This window comes from Struthio camelus, chromosome 9 (assembly GCF_040807025.1).
Source record: "Struthio camelus isolate bStrCam1 chromosome 9, bStrCam1.hap1, whole genome shotgun sequence".
Lineage (NCBI taxonomy): Eukaryota > Metazoa > Chordata > Aves > Struthioniformes > Struthionidae > Struthio > Struthio camelus.
The window spans coordinates 29,158,887-29,186,581 of NC_090950.1; positions in this window are offsets into that span (position 1 = coordinate 29,158,887).

The following is a 27,695-nucleotide window of genomic DNA, read 5'->3' on the forward strand; positions in this document are numbered from 1 at the left end:
ATCAAATGGGAACTGGAGTTGGATGAAAGGGAAAGGGGAATGAGTTGAACAAGGAGATCCAGACTGGGAACTGGGTTAGGTGGACAGAATATTGGGATGGTAAAGGAATTGAGAAGTGGAGGGAACGACGGAAGGCAGACCTAGCTCGGCCACATGCAGATCCAAATTATCTGATGTAACATGGCAAAGACGTGCTCATTTTGAGCTAATTCACTTCCATGCAGACATACTAAATCAGTTCTGAAAGCAATATTTATCTTGGGCAAAATACGCTGGTTGAGTAATATACTTATGGGGCTGTTTCCTGATTTTAGACCTGGCAGTCTTTGCTGGCTTGAGCCTCTGTCATTGTGCTTTATTGAACAGTATGCATATCAATTTAGTTGTGTCTTTTTCTGCTTTGTGTTAAATGAGCCTGCTTTTCCTGTTGGAAATAACGTAGATCAGTATTTGGCATTTGGTTCTGGTCAGTGATTCAATGTCATGGGTATTTCAGTGAAGCTTGAGAAAACAGCGGGATCATATATGGTGCAGGGAAATGAGTTGGCAGACTCCTGAGGTAATTAGGCAGCAGTGCAGAAACCAGTTCTTTCTTCTAAAACGTTGACTGGTAGGGATCTGAGAAAGAGAACTGTTATCTCTGCAATTTATCAAAGAAGCTTTGGCAAACCGATTATCAGACAGCCATTGGCTGCAGCTCATGCCGTGGCAGGTGTAGAGCAGACGATAAGACTAAATGGGCTACAGAGTTTTTGGCTTAATTCTAGCCTTACTTTTGCTCCCACAAAATTCAGCAAGAGCTTTGTCACTGATGTGGTAGAAAGACTGGACTCTTTACACTGACATGGTAGAAAGACGGGACTCTTTTCTCACAATGGCTCAGTACAGCAAGATGCTGAGTCCTTTTACGTTCCATCACTGTTGTTCTTGTGTCCTTGAGTGGACCTATATTTACACCTTCGGAGGATGATCAGGAATCAAACTTTTTTTTCTACGGAAGATGAGGAGGTACTATGCAGTTATTAGGACTAAGTTTTAGAAGCCTGACTTCTTACTGTTTCCTGTGTTACAACATTCAATTACTAGTTTTCTTTTTCTTATATGATCTGTTTTGCTTTCATTACAGTGAAATTAACATGCATCAGCCTAGTCTCTCTCCTCTCTCCAACTACAACACAATTCCTGTCTTTCAGTTTATCTTGAAAGTCATTGCTGACAGCTATAATTTTAGACGTTTCAATGTCATTGGGTTGCAGGATCTCACATCTCATTGCCTCTTCAAGCTTGGTTCTGATTTCTAAATTGCACTGATAACATAGAACATAAGTATTAGGGCAGTTGAGTAAGTGAAGTATTTGAGTATACTTTTACCTGGCTATTTTACCTGGGATCTCTTGACACTTGGTTTGTTATGTGGCAGTAGGCTGAAATTCTAGTACGCTGCGAAGATCTTATCTGTTACGTTTGTCTGCAGGACAAAACACTGCCATCATTTGTCGTAATAAGTTTGAAATCCTCTTCAGAGCCAGGCTGCGTTTTCAGATATTTTTCTCTATCGGGTGTAATAGAGGAGAAATGTTGACATCTGCCACTCCATTCTGTGGGTATACTTGCGCAAAGCCTGTCTGAGCTTTGATTCGAATCTTTATATGTAGGAAGAGCACCTTGCACCATTCATATCCTTGTCTTCTCTTACTTTCAATTATTTATATTTCTGAAGCAACGAATTACTGTTTCTGTTTCTCAGAGTTCAGGAAGGTGAATTCAGGAAAATTAAGAGATCCAGAAGATTTAAGAACTACTCAAAGTAGCAACATAAGAAAGTCTTAAACACCATTAAAGCATCAAGTTAACATTTTCAGTGGAAGTGAGGGCGTTGTACTGTGTCCAGCTCTCACAGTAGGAGTATTTGAGCCAATCTTTGTGCTATGCTTTCTTACCGGGACTATATAGAAGAATACCTGAATGTCTCCAGGTGTTTAGATTTATCTGATGTTTACCCAACTCCAGACTGAGTCTAGGGGGGCCATAGAGATGTCTCCAATCTTCAAGTGCCCTCCCTATTAGGAGGACAGTTGAGTAGCGCTGGGATGTCAGTTGGGTTCTGCAGCTTTCTGAGCAGGGTGCGTCCCTGCACGGGAATGCACAGACGCAGCATCGCTTGTGCATGGATAATTTTTTCCACTTAGGCACTAGGAACTGGACTCAAACAACATGTATGCTGTCAGGGAGATTACATCGTATGATGAGTTTGGAGAAATCCTATGGCCTGTGCTGCACTGGAGGTCAGACTACAGGTGATCAGAGTGGTTCCTTTTGCCGTCTAGTCTATGTGTGGATGATTGCTCTGTGAATACCAGTGGGAGAGAAATTTGAATGGAGAACAATGTACGACCTTGTACAAGCCTTGCATTTTTCTGGACTATGCAGTACCTGCTATTTTCCCCCCAAATGATATAACTCAATCCATTTGAAGAAGCTCTTAATAACGTAAAAGGGAGCACAAAGTCTGCATATGACCCAGCTGCTGCTCTTTTTTTCTTTCCTGTAAAGTGAGAAAACTATACCTACGAGTTTCATTTAACATTATCGTTTCTTCTCCCTCCCCTCCCCTCCCCTCCCCTCCAAAAGATTTTATCATAAGTAGCTTAATAGAAAAACATTGCAGAGTGTTTTTCTTCTTTGAAAATTTTTGAACTGAAGCCTCTCTCCCAGAGGAAAGAATTTATAAAGCCCAATAATCTCACTTCAGTCTGATGTTGAATTAATTTTTATTTTGGTTGCTCAGTTTCAGAGAACCTGAAGTGTTTTGTAGAAAGAAATAGAAAATGGGAGCATTGTGAATTATATGTAAAATAAGCTGTGAAAACAAGCCTCATAGGAGAGCATAGCCTCAATTTGGAACAAAATCTTTTAAATCAAGTATCTTTCGATGAAAACCATTCAGCTTGTGGTTTTGTTATTCTAAAAGATGGGTAGTTTGGATGCTTTTCAGGACTACTGGACCCCGTAGAGCAAGTTAGCACAGAATCAGTGCACAGAATCAGTGCTGCAGTTGACTGGAACCTAAATTGTATCATTAGTGTGTATCATGGTGAATAATGTCATTACATTATTCACTCCATTTGCGTGAACGGACGGAGCAGAGGGCAAAATCAAGCTAGCACCACCCCACCCCACCCCACCCCCACTTCATATATACAAGTACTTAACGTGGCCCTGGACATTTCTTCCATCAATCACAATTCCAAAATAGCCATAAATAAAAGTAGCAAATATTTCCAAGCGACTGAAATAACCTTCATCTGATTGTTATTGGAGGTAAAGGAGAAGGGGAGCGAGCGCGGGCTCCTCCCGGATCGGCTCCTGTGTTTGAGGGGCGTACGGAAAGTGGAAGCCCCAGAGAAAGGTGCTCTACCTTCCGAGCCTTCTGCCGTAAGAAAAGGCCAGAAGAAATGAAGTTTTATGCAGTCTTCCCCCTCCCTCCCAACTGTATTTAGCCTTTCATTCCCTTAATGTATGTGTATTGACTTTGCAGGCATAAGCAACCTTGCGCAGGTCTTAGCATTAATTGTGATCAGAGCTGGAAACGGGAACCGTTCACCTCGCTAAGGGAAAATTTATTTTGTCCCTGTTCCTGCGGCTTTAGATGTGAACAGGTGTCTTAGATTATGAACACGATGATCAAGATAAGAAGTAGGTGCCCTTTTGGTGGTGCCTGCCTTTAATCTTTCGGGAATGCACTTAAACTTAGTAAATGCAGTGAAGATAATGAATTTGTCCACGTTGAACACACATCATCACAATATGAAATCCTTAGGCATAATTCGTTTTTGGAAAATGGCAACGAGACAACCCTTCTTTTACCTGTCTTGTAACTGTGCTGCTATAGGGTCTGGTAATCTACGAAAAGAATTTTATAGCAAAGCAAACTGATGAAACCCTTCATTACCCTTTCAAGACTATAACTTTCACTGGCATTTTCAAGACCTTCTGAAAAGGATACAATAAATCCATTAATGAATACTTACAAATGCTTACCCCAGTACCGGAAAAAAATATTTGTAAACGTAACAAGGATTCATAATATTTCCTGTGTTTTATATCTCATAATACCCAAAACTAAACTTGGAGCAAGAATATAACTAGCTGTGCAAAGAACAGAGAAAAAAAAACTAGCTGTAGAAGCGTTATTTTGTCATTATTTATTTGAAATTATGGCTAAATGTCTTCCAGCGTAATGCAGTTTTAGACACGTGTGTAGCTACTGCTTACCTACAATAACTTCCATGTGCGTGCATGCACACAAACTGTAAATCTCCCCATACCCAGCCTGAAGGGAGTGCTTTTTGGTGAGGTAATGCTTATTCAGATCTGAATAAAAGCTCTTCTGAAGGCTTTTTTTTTTTTTTTTCCCCTCCCTTGAAGTTCATGAGCGCTTTCTACCTGTGCCCTTGCAGTTGGCAGGACTTTGATCCAGACTCAGTGGGACGAGGCATAGGCTAATAATGATGGACAGCTGTGTCCTTTTGAATGTTATTTTATCTCATTTTTGAAGTACTTCATGGACACCAGGCAGGCTCATCATCACTGCAGAGCCGTGCCAATGTTTTTAGTAGGAAAGGCAGAGACGTGCTGAGAATACCCTTGATGACCCCAGGTTTCCTAAGTAGTGCCTCGAATTTCGTTAGCTAGTCTGGGAGTGCCCTGAGAGGAGGACTCTGGGCAAGAGCCAGGGGAGAAATACGAAGCTTTCCTGCGTTCTTTGTGCAGGGCTACTCTGACCTTTTCTATTCTTTATGTAATTTCTTGTTCGTTCTTGTCTGTCCACGCTGATTACGGCTTCCTTTTCTGTGGGGAGGCTGTAGGCCACAATATGAAATGATTAATGCACTCAGAGGAGAGTGGTATATTTCCCTGAATATACTGGAAACTCCAAATTGGGGAGTTTATTTTTGTGGCAATAATTGCAAGAACTGGACTGGTGTGAATGAGAATGAGGCAGGTTACAAAAATATAAGCTTAGCTTTCCCAGAGAAAAGCCCCAAATTAAACCTTCTGTCCAAAACCCTTTGAATCCTCACTATAAAACTTCTTTGTCTCTGAGGGAAAGACATTTAAAACATGATCCCTGGAATCAGTGCACATCGTCAGTATATGTATAGAGTTATTAATATGTAGAAGGAATTGGGCAAAGAGGCTAAAGTAATGTTAGTATGGGGATAACGTAAATGTCGTTAAGGACTGCAGGAAATGGTTTGTGAATTACAGCACAACAAAAGTTGCATTTGGCAGAATTATAGACTATAGATGAGCACATACAGGTGGGATCCAGCAATCCATCAGTAAGACATGTTCCCTAATCCCTAATGCCAGGAGGCCTGGTATTATGCAGCTGATAAAAGGCGAGAGACAAGGCTATGTGAATGCACGCTTTGCAAAGAGTACCATGCGTGTATACAATTAATGACCCTTGTGAATTATGGAGCGATGACAAACAACACCACTACTGCAAAGGAGGCCAGAGGGTTCATTTCATGCAGATAAAATAAATAATGTAGTCGTACATAACTCCTTAGATCTTCTTAGCCAATGGCCTTGGGCAATTAAATGAGCCAGAAAGGGAGCTCTCCACAAGCATTTAAATAGCAACTGTTCACATGCATGCACAAGCAATTATTTGGTGTTGAAATAAGAAAAGAAAAGTGAATATATAATTTGTAGGCTAGGGAATCAAAGTGAATTTCTTACTTTGTCAGTGAGGACCTTTTATAACTGAGCTCTAGATAGAGTGAAGGATGCGTAAGAGAATAAAAACATTTAAAAGTTTTTAGTAGTTTTTCTGTATCTGATTATGCTGTGGCACAGTATAAGCACTAGTCTGCATATGTGCACACCTGCAAACACTTTTTTTCTTGCTCTCTCTCATTCTCTCATTTTATTTCCCCTTGGAGTGCTTCCTTCTGCAGTCCTCCTACTTCCTGAGAAGATCAAAGGCAAAGTATAAGTATAATTTTGTGAAAAATTTATGGAAGTGATAATCTTTCAGAGAGCAGCAAGATAGTCCCGTGACTTAGCAACAAATCACACTACTAAAATATGAATGTTGTGCCTATAATGAATCTTGCATATTCTGAGAAGTAAAAGGAGAAGCATTAAATGACTGTCTGTACCTAATTACCTGTAAAAGACCCTGCAATATTAAGCAGATCAGTATCTTAACAAATCTAGTATTTACTGTGTTGTGGTTTCTGTATGCACTGAATACACAGGCAGGGCATATGGGTGAATGGTGATATAACTGGATGATTTGTTCAATTTGAATATTAAAAAAGCTGAGAGGCACATACTTGATTGAATCTTTTTTTTAAATATAAAAATGAGCTTGATTCCTTAAATAATTTTGAACAGCTGAGACAACTTCAACAATATTACTTCAATAGTTTTTAGTTTCTTATTGGGGTTTGATAGAGATACAAACTTTTAAAAGATCACTGCAAGCTTAACTTAACATTTCAAAACAATGTTTGTGAAACAATATCTTTGTGATTTTTTTTCTTCTCCAGTCAGCTTCTTATGACTCCTTAATTTTTTTCTGCAGTGCCAGAGTCCAGCAGATGTGAAATCAGAATTCATTAGCAAGAAGAAACTCAGAGAGTTATGATATTAGATTATCCTGTTAAGTAGGTTCAGAACGTAAAAGGTGTTTAGGGACTACAGATCTAAAGGCCAGACTTTAAGGATGGTTGTGTGTTAACTGCTGACTGGGCTACAAGTCCTAAATACCTGTCAAATTATGGATTTTTAAAGGGAACCTATCAATCTCAACTGTCTATCTCTAGTTGTGTGTGGGGGGGGGGATGTTGTTTTTTTTTCCATAAGTACTTAATCATCTCATGGGATTTTGAATGCAGTTTGATCCCGTTGTGTTGCACAAAGGTTAGATATTTTAAAAAAGGTGCCTGTCTGTACTGAAACAGCTTTAAAAATCTGGTTCTCATGAGGGGTAGACTAGTGTTTTAACCAGCAATGGCCTTACTTTCTTATTGTGATCCCTTGGTGCAAGCTGAATAAATGACGTTGGCGTCTGAGGGAATTGCGATGCTATAGGATGATGAAATCCTCCCCAGGTTGGTAATCGAGTGTCCAGGGCTGTGTGTCTTTGCTGCTGTTGTCTGCAGGGTTTTCGTGGGCAGAGCTGGGCTTTCAGCTACGGGACGTGGAGTCCCCGGGGAACTGGGAAAAGGTCAATGGTAGCGGTGTCTTGTGCCTTGGCTGCAAGAGAAGACTCTTCCTCCTGGATGGAGGAAAGGCGGAAATCTTGCGTCCCAGCAAGATGCCAAACTGGTCCTTCCTCTACAAGGAGCGCCTACGGATGTGCTTTTGATCAATGCTCATAGATAAAGAGGAAAAAAATGCTGAGAATACTCAGGGAACTTCATAAGGTTATGATATAAAACATGTTTTTAGAAGTTTGCTTCAAATTCAATGCTTTGTAAGTGGCTCCTTTATTCTCACTGGGATTTTTGCCTTTATGTTAACAGATAATGCAAAGGTCTCTAAATCCAGGTTTGGAACACAGCCTAGCAGTGCATGGCACTTGTGTTAATTCTCATTGTTGAGTATCCATTTGCAACTCTTATTCTGAGTTTGTTTGTAAGTATAGTGTGTTCCAAAGACAAATGCATGTATGCAATGTACTTTTTCCTTTGGGCTTTGCTTTTGGCTCTGTTTCCCCTTCAACTACAATAATAAGGCTATGAACAGAAAGCATGTATTTTATTTGTAGAAAAGATATTAGAGATATATATATTTATTGAAGCGTGTTTTAGCTGGTACATTAAGGTTTCCAAATGTAAAAAGCAAAATAACTTCAAGCTCTTAAAAAGGCAAAAAAAGTATATGTTAAAATTTGCAATCTACCAATTTACAGATATTGAACTGATACATAACATGGTAGGTTCTGATTGGTTCTGTTTGAAACCTGTGCTGAAGCAGAGCCTTTCCCTGTAGCACTATCGATGTTTGTGGCGTCAACAAACCACTGTAGTTAGAGATGTGCCAGCATGTCCGTTAAATAACCTTTTATTTTCAGGGAGGTTTAATTCAGTGGTGAAATCTTTAATAGGGTGCAATTAAAAATCAATCAACACTTTTCTGTGTGCTTAGTGCTGACTTTCAGAAATGTCAGTAAATACACAGCATATTTTACTTGCTTAACACGTAAGCATCTTCTGTGGGAATAGCTACTTTCACTTGCCAACTACAGAATTAATAACCATGTTTAATATGGATTTCAGAATATGCAAAGCAGCAGAAAACTGTACTGTTAACATCTTAACTATAAACATCTTATTGCAGAGCTACCATATTCCAAGAACGTGCTGATGTAGGTTTTGTTGAGGTTTTTCTATCTGATATTCTGTTACTGAATACTGAATTCTGTCTGATATTCCGTTACTGTTCGGATAACGACATGTTTTGGGGTAGACATAAGTGGTTTGTGTGTGTGTTGAATGGCTCTGAGCAGTACTAAGGAAAGGCATTTTAAATAAGAATGAAAATAAGGAAAGATAATGTTGGACAATACACCCATTATTTCTCTCATCTCCCATTTCTCTTCCAATGTAAAAACTCTTTCTGTGAGAGGGGAGTTTCCCGTGAAACTCGCTGGTGTGTGCTGATCTGTCAAAACCAAATTACTAAAGACAATGAGTTTATTCTGATTTGTTTTCTCCAGTCAGCCATCCTGAAAAAGTATTTCATACAGTTGACAGTTTGGAATTTTTAAATTAAAAAAAAATCCTCTCTGAATGAAGTTCTTGCGTTGAGAATTCAGGAAAAAATTAGAATGAATCAACCCTTTGCCTGTAAAACTGAAGCTTGAAATAACTTCTTTTGGAAATTCTTGAAAAGTAACATTAAAATTATGTTTTCCAGATTTATGGCAGATTTGGAATGTTCAGTTTTTGTCTTAATATTTGTAGCATTGCGTTATGTTTGCAAGTTGGTAAGGCATTCCACATTAAAAATGAATGTGAAGTGCTGTTGTGCTTGTGAATAGTTAAAGGCAGTTTATTTTTCAGGAGCGGAAATTTTATTTCTGATACTGAAATGTGCCTGTGTTGTTGTTTTTTTTTTTTTTTGCTTGGATAAAGACGTAGGTATGTTAGAAATTCTCAAGGATGTCAGGAGTGAAAAGATGTAGATTATCAGAGCTAATGATGCTATACATCTGCGAGGACCTGAACAGGCATCATAGGGCAGCCGGAAGGTTGTTGCTAAATTCTTGTATACCCGAAGCTTCATTTGCCTAATAAAGGGGAATAGAATAGTTGAGGCTCATTAAAACAAGGGGCAAGTCTAGGCTGAGGTTACACAATGAGGTTGAAGAAATTTTTCCTCAGGTGGTGACCTTAGAGTGATTCCTTGTGCATATGGCTGTGGCTGTCCTGGAGAACAGCTGGGCATCGGATTGCTTATCCTTAATTTTACTTTTTGGTGCTAATTTAAATAGAGCTGCAGCTGGCTTTAAAATGCACCAAACCTGTGCTTATTTGCTCATGGTCTCCCCCTCAGTCGTACATCCTGCCACCGCTGCGTGATATTGCCAAGATGAGACTTAAAGTGAAATCTGCAGCCAGTGTGTTTCCATTCAGTGACCCTAAAACAATTTAAAACAGCAGTTTCTGCCATTACAGAATTTAGTGTGCTCTGTTCCTGGGGAGGAACATCACATCCACTGAGTGCAGCACTATAAAAACCGGCTCACAAGTACACTCATGATAATATAGCAAATTCTCCTGCATGTTATCCCTTTTATTTTCCTGCCACAAAAATAAAGGGCAAGCCTTAAATCCAACTGAACTATAATGTAAAAGCTGAGCAACTGTCATTTTTATTTTGGCTGGCTTCCCTGCAGAATTTCTGAGAGGCGAAAGAAATTTCCCAAGCCTGCTGTGTGGGAAGTATGCAGAATTCAGAGGGCTCCCTTGAAGTCTCCTGCAGTTTCTGAAGTCCAAATGCACCCTAATTCCGCTCAATTACCTCACTGTAATGCTATTTTTGAACTGCCGTACATATGTATGGGGTGCTGTTCGGTGTGACCCTGCAAAGGTCAACAGAGCTTCAGGAGCTCTATCGTGAAAGGAGAAATAATGATTCTACACAGGAAGAGGTGTTACTTCTTAATTATTTTTTTTGGTTTCAGCAGCTCTTCTTTTCCTTTTTTTGCTATGCCTCATTTTCCTCATCTGGGAGGAGAGCTTTCTTTGTGCTGCTATGATCAAAGGGAGAAGGAGGACGTCTGGCAATACTGGGGTTTTTTGCAGTGTGCCAGCGTTGTAAAGAAAAAGAGGAGGAGGAAGGAAAAAAGTGAGCTTCAAAAATATTTTTATTTCAAGAAATTGTTTATTTCAAGAAAAACTTGGTGTGCATTTGAATTGAGAAACCAAAGCCTCGGAAATCACATCATTATGTTTTTATGTCATGGGCAGGTGTCATTGTTCTTCCACAGCCGTCTTTTATTTATTTATTTATTTATTTATTTTAGCTCCGACGTTTGTCAGAACCTGGTAAGCTAAAGCTACCTGAGTTTTCATTGCTTTTGCTATGAGTTCAGAGGTGTAGAACAGTTTGAGAAGAAACTGGGGAGGGTAAATCCCTGGGTAATAATAACTGATTAGAGGTGGCAAATCTCCTTTTTGAAAGCAGGAGCTGTTAATGAGACACAGAAACGATCATGTTCCTTTTCATCAGTGGATTTATCTCAGCAAAGCAGGCTTGAATTGTAGGGATTTTGCCACCTGTCTTGGAAGCTGGGACTTGCTTCTCTTCTAGACTGGGAGCACCTAGCAGGTAGTTTTTAACCCAGGTTTTAGTAGCCCGCAACTCCTGAGTTGAACTTCACAGCTCATGCTTATCCTCATAGGAGAAAATGATAAATTAAAACTTTGAGTGTTTTCTAGCAGTACAAAGAAACAATGGGTCACTTCTGAACTGCAAATGAATTTAGACACATAGCAAAAATTTTTTCCTACTTACAGAAAGTTTATTTTGCACTGTCTTGTCTTTGAAAGGCCTAAGAAATTGAGACTTGGAATATTTTCATTTTGTTGTTGTAATGATTTTATGAAGATAAAAGTATTCCTTTTTGACATGGAGGACAACATTAGAGATTTCAGATCTCCTTTTTAACTCTCTTATCAACTGTATTGAATATACTACTCTTTTTTACATGTACAGCAGAACAAAACTTGCAACTGCCTTACGAAGTCTGTTGGGGGAAACAGCAGTATGAGTGTAAGGAATAGAAAGTTGGGTGAACTAGTCATCCCAAATATTTCAACTGTTTATGAATTACATATTTTCTGCAAATTTGTTAAATATTTGCTATTAGCTTACCAATTTTTTTGTGAAAACAAAGCCTGTTGTGTGAGTTGCACCTCAAATGCTTTTGTGACGGTGTCTCTCTTCCAATGTTCCTACAAGTTATGTGGATTAAGATCTGCACCATGTTCTTAAACTTCATAGATTGCTGGTAACTGTTAAAGAGGGGCTTTTGGAAGTGATTACAGCCAAGCTCCTACCTCTGCATGGACTGAGACGTTGTCGCCTTTCATCCACAGTGATTTAGGTTACATTGAGCTTCTAACTTAAATGAAGTTCAAAAGACCCATATTAGGAAACTGAATACCGTACTTCCCATTCATATCTTGTGCACCCCAGATAACATTCACTCTTAAAGACAGAATCCATATACAAGCCGAATCGTAGGCTCTCAGGATAGAGAGAGTAGATCTCCCTACTTGTGATAGAAAAAAATAGGACTTTTGAACAAGATCAGGCCTTGGGAACTGTCCTCACTTTACCCATGCTATAGTTAAATCACAATTTTTTAAAACAGATAATATATGACTTATTTTCCTGAATAGATGAGAGTCATTTGGCAGTAGTGGGAGTTTCCAAAGAAGTATTTGCAGGCTGTAGCATATGCTTCAGAACTTGCAGGACTGGACTCCTCCCAGTAGGAGGAAGTGGTGTCTAAGGGAGGGAGCATCAGGCTGTAGAACTTCTACAGCCTTCTGCTTGACTTTCCAATTGAATGGTGACTGCTTAAAAATAAAGACGTGAACAGGTCTTGCTTCTAAGTATTTTGCTTTCTCTTTTCTTTAATTCCAGCTTCCCTGAAGCACCTGAGATCAGTGATCTTATCCGTAGTGATGACCAGTGGTGACAGAGAAGGGGTGCTTCAGAAGGAAGGCTTTCCCGACAACTGTCTCTCAACAGGGTTAGACCTCTGCTCGCTACTGAGGTACATGCCCAACCTATTGTTATGTTATGTTACCCTCCCCCCCCCCCCCCCAAAAAAAAAAAAGGGGCAGAGTCCACCTGAGCTGAGCAGTAGGAAATTCATAAAAAGAAAAGGTACTGGAATTAGCGGTGTCTTGTGAGACTAGTAGCATCCCTGCCTCTGCTTTGATTCTCTGAGAGTGGAGGAAATCGTCTCGTTCGTTTAGGAAAGCTTTTTAAAAGCTTGTTTATGCTTGCAAAAGCCTCTTTGATTTCCGCGTCGCCTCCTCCTCTTCCTCAGCCTTTGTCTCAGTCCTCATTACTTTATATTCTCTCACGTTAAATTACATGAACGACATGTCAAGAGTTGAGAGACTACAGCTGGCTGGCACTTCACTCCCGTAGGTGCTGTCTTTCAGAAGTCTATCTTTCAGGGACTGATTTTCTAACAAGTCCTTACCGCTTCAGAAAGGCTTTTAGTGTGGCAGGTTGGTATTTGGAGGATACCGGCACGTTTCTCTGAGTATTGTGTACTCCTGCTGCCCATGTCTGTTTACATGGTATTTTCAGGTATTTTCTGTTTGCAAGAACTGTTTGCATGGCTGTATGGTTCAGCCTTAATTAAGCATTGTTTTGCCTGGTCGGATTTTAATTAGAATGAACTATTTTATTGCCTTTTGAGATATGTTGAATTTGCACCTGGATCAAAAGCTATCAAATAGATTTTGAGGTTGCTCAGATCATAAATAATAATGAGCTAAATGTAGCACGTTGTGATAATTTAAATTTAAACAACGACCAGAATATGTAGAGCATTGGGCTAAAATGTATGCTCAAACATAAATACTTATAATTATATTATGAAATCCATATATTGGTACTTAAGTGCATGACCCAGTTTCTTCCATGTTTGCTGTATACTGCATGTGTTTCTGAATCAGATTTTCAGTTTAACTAAAAATATATAGAAACATGAAAAGGCAATCCTTGATCTTTTAAAATTATTTTGTTATAAAATATTAAGGGGAAGAAGAAAAAATTTTCTTCCTTTGTGTACCCTCCATCTCCTGGAACTAATTGTGTGAAAATTTAATAAGAAAAAATAGGCCTTTAAATTAAGAGTCGAGTTGTTAACCTCGTTCCAGGTTGCAGTGAAATGTCATGCTCGTAGCTGAGGTGAGGTTGCTTAGCTCAGAAAAACACGGTACCCAATTAAATATGTTGTCACTTAGTGTGCTGCAGTTGTCACCCCTCACCATGGAGGGGCCCAGGAGTGGAGCACAACGAAGCAGACCGTGTCTCTTCTCAGGTTTAACGGGAGATGTAGGGATGCCTGTTGGTGCAAAATATGCTGTTTTTCTGGGTTATCTCTGTAAAAGTTGCATGATAATCAAATCGCAAAGAAGGATATTCCTGAGATAGTGCCTTTTGGCATATCATGAAAAATTATCTACCGTTGTTACTGATGCTGTGTCAATGATTCTTTACCTTCAAGGATTTTGGTAAGAATAGATTAAAAACAGACAAACTAACCACAACAAAAAACAAACAGAATGAAAAGGAGGACGTAGATGCTGGGAAGTGTAGGCAATGAAGCTTGATCATCATCTGCGTTAATGCAGCTGGCTAGCCTCTGGGATTTCCCTGTGGAAATGAGGTGAAATTAGATATCTCCAGAAGCTGTCCACATCACACAAATAGGCTATTATTCAGAATCACTTTTTCAAAGAAACTAGTTGCTCTCCATCCTTTGTAAGGAAGGCCACAGAGACTAGCAAGCGAGCTAAGTTACGTGCTTAGAGCTAGACTGAATGAATCTCCTTAAACCTATAATAACTCTGCAAGCCTGAAACAGGTGTCCTTGAGGATGCCATGTGCCCAGAAGACAGACAAGAAGTGAAATAGGCCATATTCGAGGCTTTGCTTTTGTTTACCTGTCAAAGAATAGGCAGATGTAGTCACGGTGAGACCAACTACTTTAAGGACCTTGAAGTCTATCTATTGCGTTACTGTTCCTTTGATGATCAACAGCAAAACGATGGGCTCTAACTGAATTTTGTAATTATATTCTGCTTTAAAAGTGCAACTATAAAATTCAGATGCGTGTTACCAGTTTCAGTATTGAGCAACCATACACTGTTGCTTTACTTCTTTCTACTTAAAAGGATAGCTATGTTTCTTCCTAGAGATGGTAGTGTTTAAGAAGAAAATGAATTAATACTTCTTTAAACATCACTTTGCAAAGCTCTTTGAGATGACAGGTAGTACTTAAAAAGAGTTATCATTTTTTGCCGTACAATGAAAGTCAGAATTACGCTCAGCTTTTGAAGCAACTGAAACCAAATATTATGAAAGCTGGAAAACATGATCATCAGCCAAAACCAAACCTTTTTCGTAAGAAACCCAATGAATGTGTGGAAAAAAAAGCTGATTGACATCAAGTGAATGTGGGCCATGGTTTAAACTATTATATTTTGTAAAGTATTGATAGTGTAGAATTAGGCTGCTTTTTGAGAGGAAAAGAAATGAATATTCCACTCTAGTGAGTGGAATATTGGGAATATCTTTTTATCATGCAGAATAACATATTTTTGGACAACATACTACTAATGTAAATGTAAAGAGAGTTGGGAAACTCCTTAAGCATGCCATAAACTCAAAATAGACCCAGTCTGGTAGGCTGCAGAAAGTTTATCATTTGTTTTTATTAAATACATTTTATTAGACTCCTCATGCTTCAAAGATATGTAAAGTGCAACATATCTGTAGTTTCAGTCTTCTAATTGACTATTTTTTTTCCTTAAGAAGCCTTCATTAAAGGCAAACGATTTTGCAGTCTATAACTTGTTATAATGCAAGTAACATTTTGAGCATCTTGTAGACTGTTTGAAGAATTCCCATGCGTTTCTTAGCAAATGTCATCTCACTTCTGAATGAGTGAAGCACTGCCTTCCTTTTGCTTTGCTGCAATTTGTCATGCTTCATACTTGGCTAAATCTGCCAATTTTCATTGTCCTCACTGACAACAGCTGTCAGCATGCCATTTAAGTCTTCAAAACTCATGGTGGCAGCATCATCTAAGTAACAGGATTGAAATGCAACCTGAGAAACTTAAGAGATTTAGATCTCTGACTTCTTGCTATATCATCATGCTCAGAAATAACACCACAAAATCCCTTAATTGCTCTAGAAAGGAAGAACACAGCTGGATGTAACAAACTGGCCAATAGGTCCAATAAAGTCTTCATTATTTACTGACTGCTTTGAAGAACTTGTATTGACAGTGACAGAGTTAAAATCATTCAGAGAGGAGCGTACATGTAATGAATCTAATCACTGTGAAAAGACAGGATGCAAGCCAGCTAAATAATTTTATTTTATTAGCTATACAGCAGAGTAGATGCTTTCCTTTGTCTAGTCCTTTTTATTACAAAATCGTGACTACTTTTGAATTATTTCCAATCTTAAAGGCTGGAAATTTATGAGATACAAATTGCTGACAATTCCCACTTTTGGGAACAGGGTTGAAGATAATTTTTAATCTGCCATGAGAGAAGTTCAATTTCTTATAGTTAATCTATCAGTTGTGAGGTTATTTTGCTATGTGGTATTGAAACAAAGTGTTTGCATTTTTTTTTAATTTGGGGGATCTCAAGGAATTGCTTGTGAATTCCGACCTTCCTTTGAGTTTGAATCTGTCATAAGTTCAGATATGTTGCAATCCAGTCACTTTTCATCCAGCCAGGTTTATGAAGTCAGATGAGCTGTTATTATGTTTTTGAGCTATTAATTGTTAAATGGGCTAAATCCAGGGATAGTTTTGGCTCCTCAGTGCTATCTCAATCTGAATTTTCTTTTGAGATAATTCAAAAGACTGATTCTGGTCACTGATTTTATCTAAAGCAAAAACATTTGAATTAGTAATTAGGAGAAGCAGTTCCAGTTTGGGGCATATTTCAGATAATCATTATTATTATTACTGTTTGTTATGAATTTGATAGTTTTCATTTAGATTTTTCAATTTGGTTCATTTAGATTTTTCAATTTTCAGAATGGTAAAAGGGATTAATTCAGAAGATGCTGACAATATTTGTTATATACCTATAAATTAAAACATTTCTGAACATTATGACATTTAATATTACAAGTAAGAGAACACAAATCAAAGATCTCTTGAAGTAAAATAAAAAAATATTAGGAAATAGTTTCAAATAAAAATAAGGTATTATTTGAAATAAATAACTTAGAAATAACTGCTATCTGTCTTTTCCTGCCTAAGCTTGAATACTCACCTTCAAGGAGGATGACATAATAGTTCAAGTGCTGCATTGGATATTTCTGCTGTTTTTTCTGCGTGAACTAAAAACATCACAATTCGTGAACTTATGCAGCTGTGAAATGGGTGAGGATTCAGTGACAGCATAAAACATTTGCTGACCATCCTCCTTCCAGCACAGATGTTTCAGGTCTTCTCCTGTGCTGAGAAAGTCAGGGCCAGTTCTTGATAGCTCTGAAGAGAATCATTAATAGCCCTTGATCTTTTTAACCTGTGTTTCTTTGGGTGTTTTTAAGGAAGAAAAAGGAAAGGAGTAAGGTGTATTTACGTATTATGCTAAGGATATTCTATGGCTAGATGCTGCAGTCCCCCCCAGTTAATTCTGATTGCTCATTAGATGTTGAGTGCAGAAGACTGTTATTTTGTCCAGCTGTTATGATGGCACTATACACTAAGTATTTAGTGATTGGAAAAAAAAAAACCAGTCACTATAGTCTGAATCTAAGTAAGACTCCCATCAGTTAGACTGGATCTCTGGAGATAGCAGCCCTGAAGCTATGAGCTTAGCCTGCGCTTGGGTTTGCTTCAGGGTAGTGCTTTAGCAGCAATTTTCCTGGATGAAGAGTTCATAGAGCTGTTGGGCTCAAGTTGCTTTGGGCTGCAGGTGCAATTCCACCCTTAGGCAATCTGAGTTTGTTGTTAAACTTTCTTTTCTACTGAAAGGCATTTGGAGGACTGTCTCTTCGCCAGCCTAGCTGTGGAGGCTGGAGCAGTCTCCAGAAGTGGCCGGGCAGGACATGAGGAATCTGGCTCTGTCCTTCACAGCTGTCTGGGAAGGACAGAGCCAGGTCTGGGATGAATGGGAACGGCTGGCACTCACAAGCAGTGGTGTACTGTATTAATAGATGCTTTTGCACTGAGCAGGGAAGGTAATTTTGCACAAATAGGTTGATACAGAAGTTCCCATAATAGCTACCCTGCAACTTTTTAGAGTTGTCATTATGGAAGCTTTCTAGTACTACCAAGTACAACCTCTAACTTGGCAACACCGTGCTTAACAGAACAGTGTAACTGTCAATCTTAGTTTGATTAGAAAGCAACAGAATGGATCTACAGTAAATATCTCTCTACTAATCTTTTTTGCAGTGCTTTCTCACTGGTAATCTCTGTATGAATACCCAGCAGCACTCCATTTTGCATCTGTGGACATGTCCACATTAAAGTGAATTAACTTTTAACTGATTACCTAGATTAGGTATTGCTGTGTAGCTCAAAGTTTTCTGTAAAAGCTGCTGCTTAGGTGGTTATTTACCTGCTGTCAGGCAGGTTTTGAGCTGTTGTGACTACACTGTTAGAGGTATCTGAGACAGCTAATTCAGCACTACTCAGGAATTTCCATCTGAGCTGCAGGCTCTGTGTTGTAGTAGCCATAAATTAAGTACCTGGGATCAGAGGTGCACCTAATAGTAAATTATACTATCTTATGGTTTGTGTTTGGGTAGAAGCAGAGAGCCGCACCATCACAGGAAAGGTGTAGCGTGTTTCATTTGAGGAAGTTGAGCCTTGCTGTTGTCAAGGAAAAAGATTATAGATGTGGATCAGCTGTCCTTTTTCCACTAACACTTGGTGCAACTGGATGGGAAAAAGAGGCAATGACCCTGGGGCAGACGCTATTCTCTGACTCTGATGCTCGATGCATGATGAAAAGGGAAGGAAATGATCTTTAAATTTTGCTTCTGTGCACAAATATAGTCACAAAAGCAGTGTCTGTTATCTGCATATGATGAGGTTTGTTGTAGCCCCAGAAAAATATCTTCAGTTCACACTACAGCAGCCAGTGCTTTTGTTTTTGGATACTTACAGTTTATTGGCCAAAAATGAGGATTATCATGCATAATCTAATGGATCCCGTGAAGGTGAAACACAGCCTTACCAAAAATCAGAACATGTCAGTATGTAGCTTGCCTTCACTGCTGTGGAAAAGAGAGGTAATACCTGCCTCATTTTGGGAGCTGAGGTAACTAGGGGCCTCTTACCTTGGCATCTGTGTCCTGCTATGTGGTCCAGAGGATACTAATGCTCTGTATTTAGCTTTCCTTTCATATGCATGTATGAAACAGCTTTGCACAGATGGGTAAGTTATTATCCACATTTCATGGTGGCTTAGTGTGGTTACATTGGGAGGAGTAATTATTTCTATCAGCAAGATTGTGACAGCCACCACATATTATGGAAATTTTCTTCATTGAAACTTTTAAATTTTTTCCTTTTGTCTGATTCTCACAGCAACACAAAGAACAGTTTAGAAATATAATTGCAATCTGTATAAAAAATATAACTAGACTGGCTATGAAGCTGAATCACATTAGAGCACTGGCAACAGAGCCACCTATAAAAGAAAATGAGCAGAGAGAAAATCACAGCTTGAGTAGCTGTCATTTGTCAAGAAAGGGGAATCTGTGCTGACCCACCAAAGACCAGGTGCCCAGGAGAAAAGTCATCTTGACAGTGATGGCTTGTAGGCTTCCTGTATTGCAAAATTCACAAGGTAGCTCTTTAGCAGGGACAATAACTTCATTATCAGGCATATGGTGTACACATATGATGCTCAAAGTTTCTTAGACAATACATGTGATTTACATGCCAGAGTGGGTTAACCAGTTGTGTAGAGTGCTCGTATGGTTAAGTTTTCGGTTAACAGACGTTGAACAAGCAGCAGAGCCTTTCCTGACTCAAGGGTTCAATTTGTAAAACATCTGTACTTTACTACCAAACAATAAACCTGACTGCTTGTAAGGAACTATAAATGAGATACCGATACACTTTACAATGTTCTCTAGAAAATAAAATCTCAAGTTACTTTTGTTTAATGAATGCATTAATTTGTGATGCAAATCTTTTAATGCCTTCATCCTGTCTCAGTGCCTTCATCCTATGTTATGCTTTGATGTATTATCCCTTTTTTGGCTTTGCATATATGCAAACTGCAGTAACATATGATAATTACTTATGGAAAATATGATATTTTGCATCTCTATATCTAGTAATAACAGACTGCTATTTGGAATTTTTTTAATTGAACCTCGTAAGTCTTGCAAGAAATCATAATTAGAGTTTTACTGGATTCGGGCACAAAGAAGTTTATTTTTGAACCCCTTTCCTTTGATTATATATATATGCTTTATAAACTAAGAACTTTCCTATTGACTAATGCTCACTGACCAAACAATTCTGGTCAGCATTGCTTTCTCAGCTCTCCGGGGGTGCAGTGTGAAGAAATCCAAAAGTTGTATAATAATAATAAAAAAAATTATATATGTAAATATAAACCTGTAATAAATCTGGAGTAGAAAAATGCTTATGCATTCCTGGTCCAAAACAGAAAATCCATATTACTGCAGCACTAAAATATTAAGGTGTTGCTTGAATAGGATAAATGTCCCCCCCAAAAAAATGTAAGTGCTCTTAGCTGCAAATGAGACCAAAAAAAAGTGCATTTTAGACTGGAAAGGAAGACATTAACCTTTTATCTTTTGAAACTATCTGTTATTACTAATTAATTGTAGTGCAAGAGCACTTTGCTGTGGAATACTAATTTCAGGTCAAAATCAGAGGTAGGATTTTTTAAAATGCTTTTAGATCTGCAAATTCAAAATAAGTGACATATGAAAATATAAATTTACCTATAAAGTAGAGTAAAATTTAAATGTTTACTTAATGTTAATTAGCAGTAGTTTAAACATGGTTTAAACATCGTTAAACACTTTCTCACAGAAACTTGGTTGCATTGTCAAATCCTTAATGCAGAAAAAGGCTATATTAAAAGGGTGGCCTCTGCATTCATATCTACGCGAGGAACAACCAGAAGGTTTTTGAAAGAGTAAACTCCCTGCAGCTTTTAATTGTCCTGGAATTCATTTAGGCCATGAGATAGAGCTGGTGAGGAGCACTTTTACAGAATTTCAGATTTCCATTCTTCTTTTTTAGAACATCTGCATGAAGGAGAAAGGAGTGAACTTTACCCCTAAACACGGAGCAGATGTTCCAGCCCTGGTGATCTGTGGAGAACATCAGGAAAGGACAGTCGATGTGATGCTGTCTTGTTCCACTCCCCCGCTGCTGGTGTTTCCTCCAGATTGGTTCACGCTCACCATTTTGGGGTTTGCTATAGGCCCATTGTATATGTAAGCGGGGAAAGGTGAGCAAATCTATTGTGAGGGATAGGGAGGTGGTCCGAGAGCAGCTCCCACCTTGACTTGTGAACAACGCTGTGGAAGTTTGAGACCATCGGGAAGAGATGGTGTTACAGGGTTAGGTCATACACTGTTGTACGTATTGCACCGAGACTGGGTTATTTATAGCCTAATTTGTATGGGGGGTGTTGTGTGTATTTGTGGTTCTGAAGGTTTTTTGGCGGTCTGGTCTGATTTGCTTAAGTAAATGTAATTGATACAAATAGCCTTTAAATAGAAAATCCCTGAAGGTTATACTGTTGCTCTGTTTGCCTTTCCCAGGTAAAAAGCACGAACTTCTATATGCTGTGTTCATCCAAATATTTTACAGTAAGTTTTTTTTGGTGTCCAAAAAGAGATGAAATAGATAAAAGAAAAAATCAACTTCTTGATCCTAAAAATAATGCCCAAGTCATATTTCACAAATACTTAGGCTGCGACTGGAACACTATTTCCCTGTTTATGAAATCTCCTCTTGGAAACTTTGCCCTCCTGTTGTAACTGTGAATGGATGGAGTATGGAAATTATGTGGGAAGGTCCAGATCTCGTCCCCGCGTGGCCATCCTCCACAGCCTCAGAGGCTCACGCTCCTTTTCCTGGGCCTGTTCCTGAGAGCTTGCCTGTGTTTTGTCAGGAACAGATCTGATGATCGTGTTCTGGGAAGGAAGAAAGGACGCATTTCCAAAAGCAGTCAGGCATCCTAAAGATGCAGTCAGTTGAATGAGTTGAGTTCAGTTGAATGTAATTAGACTTAAGCAAGTAGATTATTTTAATAAGTCCTTCTGTGTAGCTTTTCATTGTCCAAATATCTGATTAAAAATCAACTATTAATTACCACATTTGCCTAAAAGTAATTGGCTTATTCTCTGCTCCTCCGTTTTTTCCCTAGAGTAATATATTCTGAGGGTAAGGGAATGCATTTTGTGTTAGGTCCAGATTCAATATTTGCATGCGGATAGAGCCAGTACTAAGGGGAGACCTTATTCCCTTTTATTCCACTCTTTAGAAGCATAGTAGAAGAGTAGTTTGAATGCCAATGATTTAAATAAGCAATACTAAGGTCTCTACTGTATATCTCACCCTAATTCATGTGATGCATTTCAGCTATGAAGAGTAAAAAAAAGTTTTTTTTCATGCTTAAAAATCCAGACATATAAACAAATCTTTAAAATATTTTTGCTATAGATCTAGTTGTTTATTTGATACTGAAGGTATTTTTGATACTATATTTGATAAATAAAATATCCTCTTGGATTTTGCTTTGTTTTAAACAAGGATTGTTACGATAGAAACCATAGTATGTTCCAGATTATTAGAATAATAAATACTATTTCTTGCATCTATAGTAGAAAAGTAGTTTTTGAGTGATTGGTAACAGGAAATTTTATTACAGGAAAAAAAAACAACAACAAAAGATGATTTTGAAACAGTCTACTGTGGTTATATATTTTATCTGCTCTACCAACAGTGTTTTACAGTGTGTCCTGAAAAGGCAGTTCTGGTTCCTCTTGTTTGAGTCTGTACTGGCTACAGCTGCTTATGAAACCTTTAGTCCGTTCCTTTAATAACAGTTCACACAACAGCGTGGTGAGACCACTCAGCACTTACAGTTAAGCGTGGCACGGAAATGACTGGAACTTTTAGGTGTATTTTGTTATCTGGACTTCCCCATAACCAAATGTGGATTTTTCTTTCCCTTCTCCTTCCCTGAGTAGATAATGAAATGAATAATTTCAAAGTTAAAGTACAACTTCAACAGCCAGTAGTGATTCAAAAGATATTTATATGTACATATTTATGCCTGTTTAAAAAACTTTACTGGCACTTTATACTAAAGGATCTAAAGGTAGCATTAAAGTCTAGTTTTATTCATGATTTAAGTGGTATTTAAGTCTTGAATATATAAGCAATTAAAAATTATCAGCAGCTAAAGGAAGCTGATTTTAGGAGGAAGACACTTTTCTTGATTGCGAAGCAATGAGGAGTCGTAGGAAGGAGGTATCTCACATACCTCTTACTGCCACCCTGTCACTGGACCACAGGCCTGATAGAAAACTAGGTCGAAAAGGGCTTATATATGTCTTATTGTCCTTTACCTAGAGATGTGACTTCTGTGCTACTGATGCATGGAATGTTTCTGGTTATAAATCATCTGAATATAATACACCTGCAACCTCTTAACTGTCAGATGTTGCTGAAGCTGTAAGCAGCAGTTCCTGCAGGCTGGGGATTTGGGAAAGGGCTTGGTTGAACTCAGGGCAGTCTGGAGGTGAGCCCTGGTCATGGATGCTGGTGACACCCGAGCAGTGAAGCCCTTTGCTTCCTCTGTCATGATACTGTCCAGGGAGGACGTTCAGGTGATGGTGCTACTGATTCTGGTGCAAAAATCACTCCCTGCTATGGGGTGAGATCTTGGAACATGCTTTTATTTTAAATATCACCAGTTTGCACCACTATATATCTCTTTCCAATATAATGTTTTCCTTCTTCTGACATTTTTCCTCCCTCATGACTACAACATGATTTTATTAGCAGAAGTAGCACTGTTGCAATCGTCTATGCTATTTTGTAGAGCAGAGACGCAGGGTTTGTAGGGAGAGGTAGTAATTTCTCTCATTAGAATGGCTGATGTGGTTTGAAAAGCATGCCAAGCTTCTGAGCTTCTCATTTTTCTGTCTGATCCTGAGAGCTTGTGGATTTTTTTTCCCCTGTCAATTTCAGTTTGTCTGAAAAAAATGTTCTCATCTGATAGTTTTCAACATGAATTTTTAGCTTCAAGTGCTTTATTTTGTGAGACCAAATGGGGACAATAGCAAAATTTCTTCCTATGAATTATAGTAGAACTTGATTTATTTAGTGTGAAGTATAAGAATCTGAAATTCTGTACATGATCTGAAATGATATCATGGTACAACTTGTCTAATTTTCAAACCATAAATTAACACTCAAATTAATCACTGCATCAGGTAATTACCTTAGCAGTTGTCACGTCGTCTCTGTGAAGCACCGAGCCCATCATTAAGACGTCATTAGATACTGTGATATTTCCCATCGCGACAGATGTTTCCTTTGTCTTTGGTGCTGTCTAGACTGAGAAGATACAAGCAGGGAAAGGAAGGGAGGAGCACTGGGTGGAAAGAAATGGCAGGGGTTCTCCTGGAGCCTCTTCCTACAAAACAGCTGCTGGTTATGTTGCATGCAGTAAACCGTGCAGATGTCCACATTACATATATATTCTCATATGTCAAGCAAATGACTCACATTTGCCTTTTTCTTGGTGAAGTTGGTGGACTTCTGACAGACTGGCTTCACTGGACTTCTAATGCTTAGCTTGACAGAAGGACTTCTGAGCTGTGTTAGGTATGTTGGATTCCACTGGTTTTTATTTTTCCTTTTGAGGCAGAGGTTGAGGGAGGGAGTGGCAGCATCTCTGAAGTCCATTACACATGATATGACCTATTGACAGTAGGTCCTTTCCATGCCTTTATTGCATGTTTTGGTGAGAAGTGAAATTATATGTTTTGATACGATCTGGGGACTTTGAGTTGCATCCTTTCCAGTGAACTGAGCCTTGCAGAACTGTGATGCAATGCCCATGACCTTACTGTGCTGAATAAGATATGAATTTCTGCAGCAGATGACTGGCAGGAAATGAGTCTCAGTGAACAAAGCAAATTTCTTACACTGATTTGAAAGATACCTAAATGGTATTAAACCAAAACAACGTTTTACCATTGTCTCATGCACTTTGAAGTACAATCTGCCTGAAAATCTATGGAATCTGGCAAAATATGGCCAAAAATAAAATGTGTCAGATTGATATCGCAAAGTATACATGCAGTTGGTTTGCAGCACTCTCATTTTGATTTAAAAAAAAAAAAAAAGGTGGGATGGAGGAGAAACATTATTCTTAAGAGCTAAGATTGCTAATATTTAGTTGTGATTACTTTTGACAGAGGAAATGAGTATTTTTATTTCTGAGGTTATTCTAGACAAATAAGATTGTGGAGAACGTTTGAATGATGTATTAATGCTTTCATTACTGATACTTTTTTTTCCTAGCCACTCATTACATGCAAATAAAGTACAGTATGGGCTGATTTAAGCTGAGAGAAGTGGTTAGCATAAATGCAGCAAAGGCAACATTGTTCAACTGATTTAAGGAAAAAACCTCTGTTATGGAGTATATGATTGGCAGAACTTGGTGAGTATCTTGTATCATACAGTTTATATATCTTAAGCAAACAGCAGAACTACTACTCTACCATTCAGAAAGTAGAAAACTACCACCGTGTGAAAGTAGAAAATACCTGCTATTATCCTGATGGAGCTGTCAAGGGACTCTTGCTGGAAAAAATAGCTATGAGCTTGGTTCAGTGGAAAATGGTGAAGTTATGCTAACGTTAGCTGGAGAAAAACCATTGTGAATTTGGCCACAGATACTTCATGGAAAATCTTAAGGGGTGGGAGGGAGATTTGTATTCAAGTAAGTGTTTAATATTTTATATGATAATTCTAGTGTAGATCCAGGTGTCACCACTCCTATAAAAGTACCTGAAAAGTTATACTAGAGAATTCTACTTGTGTTTATTTTCTCCTTTCAATCTAGTGAACACTTAATTATTTCTTGTCAAATGACTTGACTTTGACAGCTATCTTTAAACCAGAATGAGCTTTGGTTGATGATTTGTTGAGACTGAGAAGTTAGGACCTGTTGTGGAAAAGCTATAGACTTGAATTCCTTCTGGGTAAGAAAATAGTTTAATCTAGGCACTCGTGTACCTCTGAGTACTCTAGCTACTGAGCAGCTAGATAAATGGAAGATAATATTTTATCCTTCCTTCTTTCTATCTGTCTTTCTCTCTCTCACCTTTTTTTTTTTAATCCTAGTGCCCGTGTCTTTTCATGAATTTATCGAAATGACACCAGAAATTCAGTATATTTAAAATTTAGCTGTTTGAAACATAAGTCTCATTAAAAAAACAATTTTAAAATTAAGGGAACTTCTTTTGAAAAATTTATGCTAGGACAAGTGTCAGGAAAAATTAGGCTTTGCAGGCAGTGTTCTGAAATGCACAGTCATTTTGGGAAACACTTTTCTTTGGTAGCACAGAAAATGCAGACACAGAAATAACAGCTGATTGCTTTTCACTGCAGTATAAAGTTCAGTTTTTCAAATTTTCTTGGTAGTTGCTAGCTTCATTAAAGATTTTTAGCAAGTAAATGCAGCTAACTGGTCTGATTCTTAGTTAAGTGGAAGTTATTAAAATGGTTGTCTTGAAGTTTTTGTAAAATACAAAAGATTTAAATAATTGAGTTTTTATATAAGTTAGAAGTAGTAAGTGTAGGAAAATATTCTATCTTAATAATGGGCTTAACAAGGGAAGGCAATAAATCATGTGTAATTACTAGTCTTGTCAATTATATGTTTCCTGATTCTAATCTTCCAAATTGTATCCCCAGCTCAGATTTCTTTGTAAATGAGATTGCTTTTCTTCTTCTTCCTTTTTGTAGGATTTGTCACATTTCATAAAGACATCCATGTCCATCAAAAGCACTTTCCTGCCTTTTGGATCATGATCAACATTTTGTTAAAAAGATGGAGGACTTTTTACAGCCATCTGGTATATTGCTATTGTATGGCTGGCTTCACTTCTCTTAGAGGAAAAAAAATGGACAAAATGAGTTCTTGGTGGGGTAAGTCTACCAAATTAAGTGTTGATTACTTTTGTGTGTGTGTTTTCAAGTCTGTCGCTCAGTTTCCTTACGTAAAGAGAGGATTATTGCAAAGTTAAATTTTTGGTGCAGGAAAACCTGAGGTAGAGTTGTGAGTTGTTGAAAGATGCATCCTCTTCCATCATTTTAGGAAGGCACTTAGTATGTGAAGTTGAGTAAATAATGATCGACTTTTTTCTTGAAAATTAGATTGGATATTTTTATCTAGCTATACTCTCCCTCTCCCCAATCCAATTGAGATAAAGGACAAAAAATAAGAAAGACTAATAAAAGCAAGGAACAAGGAATAGCTGAACCCTTAAGAATGAACACTGAAGGTGGTGATGTGCTCCTTGTAGTAATCCATGTGCCTGAGCTGAGGTGCCTGATTCTTTCATCTAATTTTGATGAGGTAATGGAACATATGTACTATAGAGGGATTAAAACTGATACCTCTGGGGTGTTCAGTACTAAAATTTAACACACACAATTGCTGGGACTCTGAAGAGGACATGGGAAAGAACATGATGAAGAATCTGGACTGGAAAGATCTCTTGGTCATCCTTTCAAAAGCTTGCTGCTGTTCCCTGTAAAACAAACAAACTAAACCAAACCCCACCAAATATTTCAGAGCGTGTACCTCAACTGCATCATGGTTCCTTCTCAAATGTTATGGAAGGGCTTCGTCTTTATTGATGTCGCAGAGCTCATCAAATTTACTGAAAGGAAATGAGCTGCCTCCTTTTAGTTCTTCACATTCTTATGATTTAAATACTACAGAATTTCAAATATGTGGAACAGCCAGCTAAGTATTGAGTACTGTCTTGCACAATTTAAGCAAAGCAATAGTGTATTTATGAGTAATAAAATGCATACAAATGGCACACTGACATGTCATTTCAATTTTTGTAACCATCAGTAACTGTGATCAGTCTAAAACGGCCATGATTAATTCAAGCATAAAATAAAAACATAGGCCTAATGACTAACTGTATGCTAGTGGTGGAAGAGGGCGCGAGATCTCTGTCTTACTCCTTCCAGCGTGTGCTCAGAAAGTACCTACCTTGCCGGTGCCTCCGAACATACTGGGCAGGAGAGATGAAAGTATTCAGTGATCCAACAAGCTGGGAGGCTGCGCGGTGGTGAAGCAAGATACGTGGCCAAAATCAAGCTGCTTTAT